Consider the following 15,989-nt stretch of genomic DNA (forward strand, 5'->3'; position numbering starts at 1 on the left):
AATCTTTTACCACAATCGTCTCTGACAATTGCCTTTTTATTAATATAAATACTCTAATCATTGATTTACATCGATGGGAGTCAATGGAATCGAGGCTGGTGGCGGGAAAAAGCAAATGACATCAGCATTTGGTGGAATGAAGAAAAATAAAGTTAAATTACAAAGCAAAAGCAAACAGGTTGCTATTTGACCGACTTTTGACAATAGACGCAAGATGGAAGAGAAAGTAGCAAAGCTGCAAGGTAACTTAACAACTTTTTTTCTATTGCGACAGCCCCGAACTCTTCCAGTTCAATATTTTTTTATTGGAGAAAAGAAAATATAGCCACCAGGTTAAGAAAACATACGGTAGATAGGTGAAGATTTACATACCATCACTTTATCGCAACAACCTTATCCTATATACACTTTTTGTTCCAATTGGTCTTTGTAGGAAACTGCTTATTTTTTGAAACCGATTAATGAATAACCATAGGAATTCTGAGAGCTTTCAGCAGCAAAAGTCTTGAGAAATAAAATTTCTAAACTTTAAAGCTTCGACTTTTTGACATGACTTGGTTGATACAGATTTCTGTTGAAACTATTTTATCTATCAAAACACCCGGAGCAGGGAAGCAGCATGGCCAGCGCCCCAAGTTCATTTGGATTGAATTTGGCACTTTACTTTCAGCTGCATAGCTAAAACTAAAAAAAATGGAAAAGAAGATGAAGTTTTTAACTAAGATGTAGCTTGTTTTTCTATGTAGAATAATAGGGTTTTAAGTGCTTTAACATTTGGATTCTAGAAGCAAATAGTTTGTGTTACCTTATTTCACTGCGCTTTGCACTTTCTATAGTACTAGCTTTATTTGTTTGTTTTTCTCTATTAATCAGCGATAGTACTAAAATAAGATTTATGCCCAAAAAAACTTTCTGCATCAACTAATTTCTCGGATGAACTTTACAGTGTTCTTCATATCAGATTCCTTATCTATAATATCGTCAAAATGTTATTGTATTTTATCGAAGTAAGTTGTTCTCGTCGAGTTTAGTAAGCGCCATCGCAAGTTATTGCGCCAAAAGGGTGTGTCAGGGTCCTTTTTACCAACAAAGTAGGTGAACCAGGTAAACCATCTTTTTTTGCCTGACAAGTTTTGAAGTTTGCCTACGATGCTTCCCTTATGGCGAAAAACACTCCCCTCACACCCTTCCATAGAACAAAAAAGTTTAAGAACTGAATAACTCTATTACAGAGTTACACGTATCTATATAATAACAACTTTTATAAGAAACATCAGGCTGTGATTTCCCTAAAGAATAGCGACAGAACAACAGAAGGCGATAAGCAAAATAGCGTTAACTACTTTTTAAAGCAAATGTTATTTCCAGACAATACTATGCACATAAAATTCGATTACAAAACTAAGAAGCAAAAGAAGAAACAAATGAGGCTGCAATTATGCCAAAAAGTAAGAAACGCCAAGCCGAACCTGGAGCCAATTGTTTTTTTAAAAAAACGTGTATACAAGTTTTCTATTAGAAGAAACCAGCGTTTTGTTTACATTATATTCCTTCGGTTTCTTATTAAAAGGAACTGTCAGCCTTTCGCCTCGTATATTATCATTAGGAAATTCTCTACCCACCCAGTTTTTTCAGACTCTAGAAGAGCACGCAATTTTTAAATTAGCTCTGCCAATAACCCTGGTTTTTCAGAACTGATCAGCAGCTTTAGGAAAGAAAACAACGGACCACAAAATGAAAAAGTTACCATTGATCTTATGAAAATGGTTGAAGACTTGAAAAATTTTACATTTGACAAAACAAAAGACGGAATGGTGTTGGCAAAAATCAATTCGTGTGCAGTAACATTGTGGAATTTGTCAGTGGCACTAAAAAGTGGCAAAAAGACAAGCAGTTTAGTTAATGCCAAAGGTAAAGAAAAGTTCCTGCATTTTACTTTTTACCAATTGCGACATTGAATTATTGTATAGTTGTCTAGCTTTGACATAAAAGGTTGACAACGATGAGAGTAAAAGATTCAAGTACATTAAAAAGTTGGTAATCGACGAAAGAATTCTTAGAACGACCGAAGGGTGAAACATCATTGTTTGATCAATCTATTTAAATCAATAATCCATCAATTTACTTTAAGTATTTAATGCTTCATCAATTAGCAAAAGAGATATTTTTGAAAAAAGTATCTTTGTATTGCTGAGAAAACGTTGAAAAATTGATTTTAAACAACATGTCTTAAAGTCGCAAATTTTTGCATTATGGAATTATCAGAATTTTTTAAGCATTTAGACTTAAAGAATAATCAAAGGTTTTTTCGGAGGTTATTTCAAAACTCGTATAAAAAAACTGCAGTGATATTTTTCAGCTAGACATGTTGCCTGCCAATTAACATTTCTGGCTACAGGAACCGAAATAACAGAAACTTCTTGGAGAAGAAAACTTCCCGTAAGTTTGCAAATCCAAATTTAAACAATTTCTTTAGTATGTTATCACTTTTTTATTTATAAATCGGTTGAATGAAAAGCAACCAAATGCAAAACTACTCTAATTTTCAACAATGCTTCACTAAATGTCATAATATTAGAAAGTTGAAAACAATGATCTTCTTTTAGCTTGCAATAAAGACTGGGAAATCTTGGTTAGGTAAGAATATCATTTATAAGTGTTCCCACTTTTTAGCGTTTTTGTCACCAATTATTTTCCAAGTAGATAAATTTCCGATTCAAAACAAATTTGAAACATCCAGCAATTCCGTTAGTTCATAGCTTCTATCATTTTCAACGTTTTGTATACAACCTTTGTTTTAATATTTCAACAAATTATTAGTCTCATTTCTTATTGTTGTTTTCTGCTTGAAAGTACATTTTCAGTTGTTCTTAAAATTCAAAACAAATTTTCTTGCACTTATTAAATAATTTTTCACCTCTGAAGCATGTATCAACTAAAGTGGAATACATGTAAATATTTGTATGATATAGTTAGTTTTGAGAAAATGAAATGTTGAAAAAGGCCCGTTTTTAAACCACAAACTTCACATTACACAATATTGAGACCTTTATGATATTTTTAGACTGCAGCAACAATGAAATGGCAGATGAAAGTTTTAAACTTGCATTAGAGGTGAGTTGTAATCTACACTATATTGCGATCGTTTTGAGCCCTTTTTTAACAAGGATACTCGGAAAACATGATCTCCATCTTGCTTAAAAAAATAAAGTTGTATTACTTCATTTCTTTTTACTCTTTCCTTATTGCCTATTATTCTCTCTTTTAGTGTTGGTCTAAGATGAATATGATAAGGGATTCCAAACTAGTAGAGTCTAAACCAAACACTAAAGAGCAGCAGCAAATACATGAAAGTGAACTGAATGTTCTCAAGTTGTATGCATATATGGCAGAATCCGTAAGCCATTTTTTGCTTTTCGAAAAAAGCTTGTTTATTCAGTATAATATAATTTTAGCAGCTTATCATTTTCCAGTAAAGTGCTTTTGAATGTTTGCTAATAACCAATGGCAGTTATTAGCAGATTCAAAATCTAACTGCAAAGGTTTTGAATAAAATCATTCATCTATTGTCCGAGAGATTCGAGTTCGGTTGTTGGAAGTGCTACAGAGTTTTCTTTAAGAGGCTTATTCTGCGAGATGAAGAAAGAAAGAAAAACAAGAGCCCAAAGTTGAATTTGAACACCGTTTTGACTCGTAAAAATTCTCGATTCATAAGTTGCTTTCGTTAAGTCTAGTTTTAGAAATAATTCCTAGAACCATTCGAGAACATATACCTTTGAGCAAATTTTTATCTGCGCAGATTTATATATGCAGTATTACTTTAAACGCTTACGATATTGAATTTCTAGGCATTTGCACAAGATAAAGACGAGGCAGCAAAAGTCTCAATGGATAAAGCAAAAAGCTTCCTCACACAATGCCCTAAACAGGCAAGTAAATTGCTAAATTCTAAACTAAGAATTAAGTCAACAGAATTTGTAGTCTATGATTGTAAATTTGCAGATTAAAGACAAACTTGTCTACCATAGCTCAATTTGCAGATGCAACGCAGAAAATGTAACATGGAAACATTTTTTCCTACACTGCAAATCATAATCCCACCTTACGATAACCCCGATCTAAGAACTTTCTAACATCACTGACCCAATAATTTTCAAAACTATGTTTTGAAAAAATTACATTGATTTAAGGTATTAGCATGTTTGGCCCAAAAACTTTTAGCCCCAAATATTTAATATGCTATGCTGCCCTTGATTAACTGATGATCAACTATGTGATATGATTCTTCACAGTAGCAAAACCCACAACTAAATATCCAACAAAATTACTTTGGAATATATCATCGGTACGTTTTCAGGTACATGGACAAACATGTGTGGCTCGATGAGAAAGTTAATGCTTTCAAAACAATTCATTAAACCCTTAAATGGGGAAACCTCCGGACTGTCAAGCAGTTTGCCTTCAGTTTGCTGCTTTGGTATTGGGCTTTGGGCTGATTGTCGGATCGTTGGAGCATATCATGTTTATTTTAGCAAATTGTCATAAGACCCTTGCCATAATCTCTTTCCGCTAGTGATTTTCACAACTCCCTGGGCTGTGACAGAAACAAATTTTTCAAAATATATCATGGCCGAGAATGGAAAGTTTCATGCGATATTAAGCAAAACGTTGTTATATGCAAATCATGTCATACAAATTATAGCACAAGAAAGTTAATGATTTGGAGAAAAGAAAACGTAACTGAAGATAAGGATAATTAATTTTCCATTAAACAAAGAAAAAAGTTTGATCTTAAAATTTCTGTAATCAAGTCTTTTTTTTTATCAACTTGAAACAACTACAACTCTAATATTTACATTCAACTGTGCCCTTCATAGCGGGAAAAGACCCAAGGTCATCGTGTTCCCACTACGATGGACACTTACAATAAACAATCCCTTACAAAGAATATATACAACAAAACTAAAAAGGGGGGGGGGGGGGTAACTGCTGTTTGGGGTTTCACTTAAAGCGTTGAGTAGTCTTAATGTATGATATAGTGGCATCCATGGTCATCCTATTGCTAATTATATTCAATCGTGAACTGCCATATAAAAGGAGATCGCACAAGGCTGTTGTATCCATATCATTAATGTCAAGGGCATGGGTTTCTGAAAGCTGACCAAAGAGATCTGTGCGCATCAAATCAAACTGTGGGCAGTGCAGGAGATAGTGTTCATTGTCCTCTTTTCCAGTTCCACAACTACAAATCGGGTTTAGGCAGTCAAAGTTATGCCGGAATCTATGTTCGTTTAATGCACTAAAATTCAATCGAAGTTTTGTTAAAGATCTAACACCGTCAATGTCATGAATGTTATATGTAGAGTTTCCTAATGGTAGAATGATTGCAAGAAGTTTACGTTTGAATTCAGCAATGCTTACAGAATGTTTTATATCATCACAAAGAAGATTCCATTCCAAAAGAGTATTTTGGAAATACGTATTCGAAAAACGGACAGTTCGCCCAAAATTTTGGTTGTAAGCGCGTGTTGCTCTGAGATTGTAGGTAAGTTCGCGTTCATCTGGAATTTCCGCAAACAAGTAATGAGGGGATTGTGACTTTTTAACGTTGAAAAAATGACACAAACGTCGATACCATCTTCTCTGATACAAGTTTTCCCAACCTAATTCCTTGTAGAGTCTTTGTCTACTCGTACCTCTCCATGCTCCAGTGACTGCAAGGGCAGCTGAATATTGAATATGCTCCAGTCTTTGTGTGAAAGCAGATTGCATTTCAGGATCATATCTATGATATATGATGTCTCCATAATCTAGGTGGGGCCTCACATAGAGCTTATATATCTGATCGAGGACATTCCTAGAAACATATTTGGAAAGGTATTTTATCATACCGATACCCCTTCTTGCTTTTAAACTAGCTTCTCGAATATGGCTTTCAAAATTTAGTTTAGAGTCAAGAGTTAGTCCCAGGTGTTTGTGCTCAGATTTTGTATTTATCTCGTTGGATCCCAAAGACAGGGGAAGGGCTTACGTCTCTTGCAAGAAAAAATAATTTCTTCAGTTTTATCCGCATTGAACTGCATTTTCCATTGCCATGTCCACAAACGTACCGTCTCAAGGTCCCTATTTAAGTCCTCTGCAGTTCTATTGACTTCGTTTACAACAGAAAAAGAGATGTGTCATCCGCAAACATTCTCACATCGCAGTGAATATTATCAACAAGGTCATTTATGTACACTAGAAAAAACAAGGGTAATCAAGTCTTGTGTTTTATTTCCTCGACAGAAGCCTGTATCAAGCTCATGGAGAGTCGCATTGATGGAATTAATTGTTTTATATTAAGAAATATATTCAATATATCCAAAGGGAGCGATGAAGTTTTTAATCTTCCAAGAAGTTAGATAAAGTAATCTTCCAACTTACACCCCCCCCCCAATCAGATTCCCTTTCTTAGTGCATCAAATCCCTTTAAAAAGATGTTTAAACTATCTGTAACATTTTATTCTACATTGGTAAAGGAGCAAATTGATTTACAGAGCACGCTGTTGGCAACCTACTGTTACAACTTTGGAGTAGAAAGTTTCAAGAAAGAAATGTTCGAGCAGAGCATTATGTGGCTAAGGTAATTAATAAGAAAAATAAATGTTGAATATGTTCTAAATCAGTTCTAAAAATCAGTTCTAAAGATACCTCTACAGTCTACAGACTTTTGAGATGGAAAAATTATTTATTTGTTAACATGTTAGCATTTGTTTTATATCCGACACAAAACAGCTTATTGTTTTCTGCATTTATAAAATCACAAACAAATACCTTGAAGAATCCACCTCGATGAATTGTTTTTATCAAAGGATATCTTGTTTCTTCATAGAGAGAGCTATGAAATTGGGAAAGGAATGGATGGAGCGAACCAGGCAAATTTGGATGTGCAGGTTATTATCCAGTTGAAATATAATTTCCGATGTAGGAAAGCAGAATGAATGGACAGGTGGCTTTTCAGGTCGAATTGGAAAACACAAAAGTGATTGAATCGAAGAGCAAAAAAAGATATTTATCATTTGCAGTGAAGCAGTTTTATTTCTAGACATTGAATTACAATATGTCTTAGATAACTAAATTGACCATTCAGTTGAAAGGCTTGCATGGCTAGTACACCTTCTATCTCAAAATTATAAGTACATAGCCATAAATCTCTCTGTGGGTTCGGTCATACACACATGGACAAGAACTACCTACTCATGTAAAGATTATACTTTTATTTTTCCATTTCTATTTACTTCGGTAGGCAACATGCTTACGATTGATAGCACAGGCTTATCTAGAAACAGGAAAAAAGGAAGATATCACTTTGGCCCTCAATTCTATTGGTAAGTATTTTCTGCTCTCTAAATGAATGACTGGGGTAGCGTTTTCATGTAAGTTTCCTGAAAGTAGACTTCAATCGTTTTATAGTTTCTTAACGGAAGAAAATCCAAGCAAAGTTTATCAAAGTTTAACAAAAAAACTTGAAATTATTATTGAAAAAGCTGTAGGCTACTTTTTTCGAGTAACAAAAGCCATGGTCTAGAAATGAATTTTTTTTATGTTTTTATGCACTTGCAAACGGAACACTTACCCAAGTTCTTTTTTTTCTTGAGCAAATTGTCATTTTTGTATTTCAGTAAGTTTAGGTGCCAGGAGCTTGTATTATTCTGTCAATAAAAGGAGACAAAACATGTATAACATCTGAATTTTCTTTTTCAGATCTTTCTATCTCGGTAAGTACTTCTAATAAGCTATGCCTACGAGTCGAGATGTCTCTGTCGAAACTTTTGTTCGAGAAATATAAAACGTCGCCTCCCTGCTATGAAAAGAGTCACAAGTTGGATTTGACTTTTGAGACACTCATTTGATAATGGCCCAAAATTCTCAAGATGAATTTCCAGAACTTAATAATTGCTTCCAGATATTTATAAATGTTTGGTATTCTAGCATTATAACAGCTCATATCGATTCCAAAATACTCACTTAAGATTCCATTACAAAATATCATTTTTATTGTTTCTACAGTCAAATTTACCACTATTTTTTGGTTTTATGTTACAAATCTTTAGTTTTGTATAAAAGTATGGTTTTAAATGCAAGGATGCAGATGTAGAAAAACACAAAAGATTAAAAGAATTCCCAAAATATCAATATCAAGAAGTAGTTAAGGATAACTTTTCAGCACCAAACAAGCGTGGTTTTGTCGCCTTGAGCCTCCTGCATCAAAAGCCATGCCTTGTAGTCCAATTACTACTGCCTTATCCAAGCTATATGTCAATGGTTCATTTAAAATTGCAAATTTTTCCCCATGACATAAGATATAAGGGCAATTTTGGGATAATTTACAAAAATTTTAAACTCAATATAAAGATAAAGAAGCGTCCCAATTTTTAGGATGTAAACTGTTTTTTTCTGTTCCTTTTACATACCTGTACCGCTTAACAATAATTTCACAAGCTGGTATATATTTTGTATCCATCTTCAGATACAATCAAACCCTAGAAGTCTCTACTTGAAGTTGAAAATCATTCTGTGTGCCGATGATGTAAACGATGAACGCAGACTCACAGGTGGGTTCAAAATGCTCTAAATATAATGATGTCATTTAAATTTTCCTTAAGATATAAGCTGACGCAATTACAGCTTGTTTTGCATGTTCAGTTCTTAAGGCGCATTTATATGTCTAACTTTCATATATAAAATCAACTTTCTTCTGATATCACTGTCGAGCTGTCGAGGTAGCAGAATAAATCTGTGTCTTTTTTCATCAGAAGATTTTTCCATTTCAGTCAAGATGGAGGTAAAACTACCTCGAATTTTTTTCGTTTTATGCATCTGCATTCGTTAACAGCATGTTTTTACATGATCATTAATTATCTAAAGAATGAATGCAATGCATGATGACATAATGACAAATAACAAACCTTTACGAGACCTTGTTTATCTGTTGTCATAATATTATCTTTTTATGCTTTTAAAATACACTTGTTTTTTCTAGCAATTCAGAACTGTATTACCCATCCTGATTTCAAAATAGAGCTTGGACTACAAACAGTAAAGCTACTTATCAAACATAAATGGTAAATTTGGTATAAAGCCACAATTTCTTCTTGTCAGTACACTTTATACATGGGCTCCGACAAAGGTTGAAAAGTGGAGAACCAAGGGAAATTTTAACACCCATAACAAAAGATTTAGAAAAAAACACTTTTTGCGAAAATGTGGGGGGCCAAGACCCCCGCCCCCCTCCCCTTCGTCGGAGGCCCTGTTATATAGTTGTCGCTAATCAAATACTCTTTAGCAATTGACTTTCTTGCTTTTATTTTACAAATAAAAGCACTTTATTATAAGAAAGTCTTTTTTCAAGCCAGTATTCATAATTTCTCAGCTAGTTTTTATTTTCAGTATTTACACTTTCAGTATTATTAAGTTTTCAAACCTTAGAGTTTTCCTTTTCTGCATATGATGATATCTGCATCTAAATATTTCGCACTTGCACGGCAATTTCCCCATGAAACTTGGCAATTTCCCCATGAAACTTTGTGCATCCAGCACTGAACTTTCATACATTTTTTCGAAGAGCTGAATTAGTTCTTATAAAGTACTCTTTTTAATAAAAAACATGAATTTCATCGATGCAATGCGTTAATGAGAAGTTCATTTTCACCATTTTATCTTCATTTCTTAAATCAAAACTTTTATCTTTCTCTAATTATAGCAATACCTTAGTAAACAAGGCCTTTGAATTGCTCATGAAGAGGTTCCCAAAGCCACATGAAGTTACAAAAATTCGAATAGATAAACTGGTATGTCTTGTTCACAAAGAATCTCCATGTTCCAATAAAATCAAATCGCATCTTAAATTAATTTTTTTGCTTACGAAACAGTTGTTAGACATATCTCCTTAAATCTCTATAAATTAATTGATAACACGAATAAAGCAAAGTATTCTCTGTTTCGGGCAATTTTTATCTTCACATTTGCCAAAAATTGGATCATAGAATTGGAATCCTGATGCTAAAATTACTTTGTGTCGAAATTTTCATGTTGTTTGGGACATCAGACAGCGAATTAACCCATTTTCAAGATTTACCTTTTTCTATACATTTCAATGGGATTTCTTGCTGCACTGCTGCAGTGAGATTTCTTCACTACAGCAGCGAGTTCCGGTCAAATCTAAAGAAATATCTAAATATTCGAAGTGATGTAACTCGCGACCAAATGGTCCAAACGACATACAGTTTCAGTTTAAACTTATTTCAAGATGAAGATTTCAAATCTGAAATCCATTTTTGAGAAAGGTCTGTAAAAAGCAAGATGCAAAATCGATGACCTCAAACCGGAATGGAGAATACAAACAAATTAATTGATTATGCAAAGTATAAAAACTGTATGCATCAACATTTCTATTTGCTCTAACATAAAGTCTTACAAAGTGGTTATGGCTAGACAAGTAAATGATTTCGGGATGTTTGATGATTTTTTCCCCAACACAAGTATCAAACATTTACATGTCATGACGTAATCACTGAATTTCCTCACTCCATCTTGAAATCCTAATTTTCCATCAGGAATACCTACTTGAAGAAAAGCAAATTCTGGCTGGAAAACAATTGGTAGCTTCTGGTTTAATTTCTGGTGAGATGATATTTCTGAGTTATAATTGAGGTTTTTATGCAGATTTATTCGTTCTTAACACCATTTTCCAATTTATAAGATAAACAATTATGACCTAGGCTATTTTGATAACGATAGGCTAACAGACTCATTTTGTCAAGTTTGTTTAGATACATGGTTTTTTGCAAAAAAGGACTTATCTAAATTGTTGTATTGATCTAAAGAAGCACAAAAGTATAGTGATAATCACTTTCTCAGATGTAAAGAACTTGCAACAAGCTGAGGCCAACGTTCTGAAGAAGTTTCATCTGCTGGTTTGGGAACAAGCTGCTAAATTATTTGAGGTATACTACTAAATTTTCTCTTTTTCTTCAAGGCTTGTCATTTTTATAATCATTAAGCTGTTTAAGCTACAAAATACTTCACAAAAGATTGGTTTGATGCGGATTGTGCCCTTATTGACCATTCTAGATATTGCACCCTACTCTTACTTCTCCCTCTCTATTCCCGACACGATCACCAATATCAGAATCAGCTCCAAACGCAATAGTTTTAAAAAAGATCTGGCTGAAAATCAGGCAAGCTAAGAAGGGGTTGAATATCAAGCTAAACTTTTTATGTAAAAGTTTATAACTGGGAAAAAACATACCTCTTAACGTATCCCTAACATACCTCTTAACGTTTCCAATGAAATACCAGACCAACACAAATCGTACAAATGACAAGAACACATACCTGAGTGGCATCTAGTTTTTGTGAATAGTCTTAACTTGATACCTCAGGACCCCAGGAGTTGTATTAGAAACTAACTAGGATCAATACCAAAGCTGTACCAAGTCGCGCTTAACTACGTCTTTGACACCTATCTAGCAATTTAGCCTAAATCTAAAGTCACAGAAAATCATCACCATTTGACTATTTGCCACTAACCGTGTCTCTTTGGAAAATATTTTGTTTTTTTGCCATATTATAGGCTGGTGTGTTCACAGATGCCTTGTCTTGGTACGATTTTTCCTTAGAGTGTTTTGCGCATTCGGGACATGAAAGCAAAAACATCGCGAAATTACAGGTAATATAATACGTTTGGACTTTCAACGACAGTCTCATAAAAAAATATCGTCAACAATAAGTTACCTTGTTAATTATTTTTCTTTAAGCATTCGGTTGTATAGATAATTGACGATTCTGATTAATGATATGATGAAATAAGCACAATGCCGATAGAAATGAAAAGGAAAGGATTATGCAAATAATTTGATGTAATGTAACCTATAACCAGTGCCACGACAAAAAAATTAGTTCTTTAGCTTGAATCCATTCGACAATTCCTTGTTACATTGTGAAAATCCGATTTAATTACACAATATCTCAACAACTTTAATGTACCCGTTTGTTTCACTATAGCGAAACAGAGCCTCGTGTTTTCTTGGTATGAAGCAGTATGAAAAGGTAAGGTTGTTCATCTCAAAAGACTCCGATCTAACATGTTACCAAAATTCAACTTTAATCGACGCACTAATAAAACCCAACAGTTTTCCCCATCATTCCGGGTTACTTTGGATTGGAACATTTAGTGTCCATGCAAAAAAAGTGTTGGTAAGAGATACATGAAAGGACCTTGACTACTTTTTGGCATCATCTAGAAGAAATCAAGTTGAGAAGAAATTTTCTCTTTAAACAAGCCCAGTATTGTTCACTATTTTTTCTAACATATTTGCTTTGATTTTTCTAAGGAAAGGAATTATTTCCCCCTGTCGTTTGAATTTAGTTATAATAAATTATAATATTATAACATATGTTTGATGACAACTGTCAGCGTCAGCATAACGTAAGGATGTCACTTTCTATCATGAGCTTCACATGAAACATTTTATCCTCAGTTACATAAGCGAAGTTTCTAGATTCTGGTTAATGCAAAGATTAATTAGATTTCATATCAAATATAAACTGTTAATGAAATATGCTAGTTTGTGTTCGTTTGAATGTTAACAAAGGATTTTACACTTGTTGTATCCAGGCAAACGATGCCATCCAAGAAGCTTACAAACTTCAAGCAGATTGTGTTCAGACATATTTCATCCATTTCAAGATTTGCTTGGCTAGTACCGATGACGATAAAGGCAAATATCATTTTATTATTTTCGTTTCAACTCCACTGGCAAATTGTCCGCATGAATTTAAGTCTCTAAATAGCAGATTATTTATATGAGCTAGCCATGCTGAGACAACTGATCTCTCCTTTATAAAGCAAATGGCTTTGCATACATTGAAATTATCATCTTTTCTTGCCGTACTAGCGAAATATCTTCATTTTTCATGTAACTGTTACTCTTGTTTTTGTCATGATGGAAGGCTCTATATTGCAAAGCGAAGAATAAAGTCTTAAGTCTTTAGAAGTTTAGAAATTCTGGATTTAATAGGGACGGGGTGTTTGATTTTTGTACTGGATTTATTGACCTGCCTTTTTGAATTGCAAAATTGCAAAGTGACAAAATTGTACTTTGCATTTCTTTTAAACAAAAGAAAGATGACAAGATTCCCGTACCATTTTTAAAGAAAAATTGACTTATCTAAAACTTATATCTTTTAGACTCGTGTATCATTTTTAGCTTTAGTATGCATACAGAAAATTAGCGAGCTGGCTTTGGAGCAAACAGACTCAAGTGTTTATCATGGTTTTATTTGCTTAGCAGCGCAAATGGCTTTTCAGGTAAGACCAATTTATGCTTTTAATATTGTCATCATAGTGTATGTTTCAACATGTGCTGGATAAACTAGGGCTTAATCATTCTATTTTCAAGAAAGCATCTAGGTTCTTCAGCAAATTTTTGTTGGAAAATTTCCAGCTTCAAGAAGTGCTTTGATATAATTAGACAAACAAATTCTTTTCTAGCTGTAGGTGACAAATATATTTTACTTAGTTGGAGAGTGAACTGCGTATAAAGCAAAAACATTTTTGACATCTTGGGGATGAGTTCTGTGATTTGATCAAGGATTTCTTCCTTTGAAATCAATGGCCTGTTTAAATTTCTTGGTGTTATTGTAAATGTTTGAAGCTACATAAATAGAGCCTTCTACAAGCAACTATCAAATGTGGTTCTAACTTCTCAAATCCCTGCTATTTATGTCAATGACATAAGCAGACTTTCTTAAAGTAGAGGGGCTGCAACTATTAAAAAACATGAATAACGATGAGTTACCCTAAAAATTGAACTTTATAATACTTTCCTCAATTTTAACTGTAAATATAGTAGTAAATTTGTAGAGATAGACTAGCATGCTTTTGAACTTTCAATACCAAATAATTTTATTATTAAAATGGATTGAGTAATCAATGGCTGCATCCGTACCCATCTACCACCCCCTGGTAACATAATTGCCTGTTTCTTGCAATGACAAACATTTTCAGTTGTGTCCTTGCATTGTAAGAGCTGGGGGAGGGACAAACCTTCTAGTCAATTAGTCCTAATAAATGATGTCCCATCGAGACACAACAAGGTTACCAAACAGCTGTTTTTATCTTTCCATTACTGAAGGATGGAAACAAAAAAGTAGCCGTGGCTGCCTTGGAGAAAATAATTCAACAAGCCAAAGAATCTAAACAGATTTTAACTGCTTTGAGGTATGTTTCCGTTCAGATTTTAATTGGCAATTAATATGTGAAAAGTTGATCTGCCACAACTTTTAGAATGATTTCAATCATTTCTTACAAAAGCGCAAATTTTTCTGAAAGTTAACAAATGCTTTTTTCGTAAATGCGATTCAAATTTCTTAGATACATGCAAGATCAAAATCAAGAAATTTTCTCAAATCAATAAAACATCTTCACATTTATTATGCATAAAATGACACTGATTTTATGATTGCTGCAGACTGCATGTCTGCATGAATGATGAATTTATGCTAACTACTTCTAGCATCTGCATCTTCAGATATTATTCTGAAATGCCAATATTTTTCTTTTATTCGGTACAACTCCATCTAGAACCTTAGTTACTTCAATTTCAATGCAGATTCTTGAAAATCAGTTTGATAAACTCCACAAAAGAGAGAATCTAGAATCTTCTGTTACATTCTAAATGATTATCGCAAATCTCTTCTGTGAGATTACATGGAGCCTTGCCTTGATGACCTTCTATAAGATTATGAGAATGGCCCAGCAACTAGCCAAAACTTAGATTCTTTGCAACTGCAATGACTGCCAATCAACGTTGCAAATTTTATTACATTCATTAAATCTCTCAAAGTTTATAACTGCTCTTTGTTTTACGTCAGCTATCATTTTCACAGGTGCCTTTTAAGACTGAAGTACACGTATCTTTCTCCTGTCAATAAAAGGTACAAAACATTTTGACTTCCTGACTTTGTATCTATCTGTTTCCGACTGAAAGCTCAATAGATAATTGTTGAATGGATAAATGAATAAAAGTGGGTAAACAAATAAGTTTATAAGAAAATTGTTAGAATTTTTTGTATTCTTTCAGTTCTACTTTTAGTTGAGATCAATATCAGCAAAAATTATGATATATGAACTACCGAGCTATTAAATCTATATTTGTTGGATGATATTGTAAAACTTTTTGTACAATTCTAAACTTCGAAGTACGATAGACCAACTCTGAAATTTTATTGTATTGTCAAATCAACAACTTTAGAAACAACAGTTTCTAAACAACAGTAAAGATGTAAATGCATAATTTTTAATATAAATGCATTTTTCATAGTGATGAAGTAAAAGCAATGCTTGGATTCATTAAAAGAGGTCAGATCAAAAGTTGTTTATTCTCCAAATAAGCCTTTGGTACAGCAAAATTTGAAAATAGCACGTAAAAGCAGAAAATAACACACTAAAGCTTCAGCTTTGCACAAGTTTTCCAATAATTGTGGCAAGGATTGTAGCTTATATACATCACTTTATCAATATATTTGTAGAAGTGATATGTATCTTATTCGAGATGTGTAGACCTTAAGAGCTTCATCCGCTGAATTTTATTTCATCTCTAAGACATTCAATGAAGAATAGGTATCAACATTTTATTCTAAACAGATCTCTTTTCCGTATTCTCTAACATTCAAAAATCTTGTTAAAGAAGTTATGAAGAATTGTCGAAAATTGTCGTCTATACTATTCCGCAAATTTTTATATTTATTGGATAAAATGCAAGCTACCTGACATTTTTTTATTCAGACGCTCTATTGTTATTAAGAAGATTTCCTTATCCCCAAATGACAGCTTTTTCTGCATCATTCCGTCTTCGATCGCCCTAACATTCCCCAATACCTACTTTTTCAGCATATGAAGTGTTGAAAACCAGTCAGTTGCCAGAATTTGAACCGGAAATACAATG

General features: G+C 33.4%; 1 long non-coding RNA gene across 1 annotated transcript; it reads left to right on the top strand.

Annotated features, from left to right (window-relative positions):
- The first annotated feature begins 10,561 nt into the window (after positions 1 to 10,561).
- LOC148958459 (uncharacterized) lies at positions 10,562 to 11,709 on the top strand. Its single transcript, XR_016144623.1, has 3 exons — positions 10,562 to 10,662; positions 10,900 to 10,985; positions 11,615 to 11,709. It is a non-coding gene; the product is annotated as an uncharacterized LOC148958459 (long non-coding RNA).
- The last annotated feature ends 4,280 nt before the right edge of the window (positions 11,710 to 15,989 follow it).

The sequence above is a fragment of the Rhopilema esculentum genome, chromosome 15, assembly GCF_057945365.1.
Source record: "Rhopilema esculentum isolate cy_ngs chromosome 15, ASM5794536v1, whole genome shotgun sequence".
NCBI lineage: Eukaryota > Metazoa > Cnidaria > Scyphozoa > Rhizostomeae > Rhizostomatidae > Rhopilema > Rhopilema esculentum.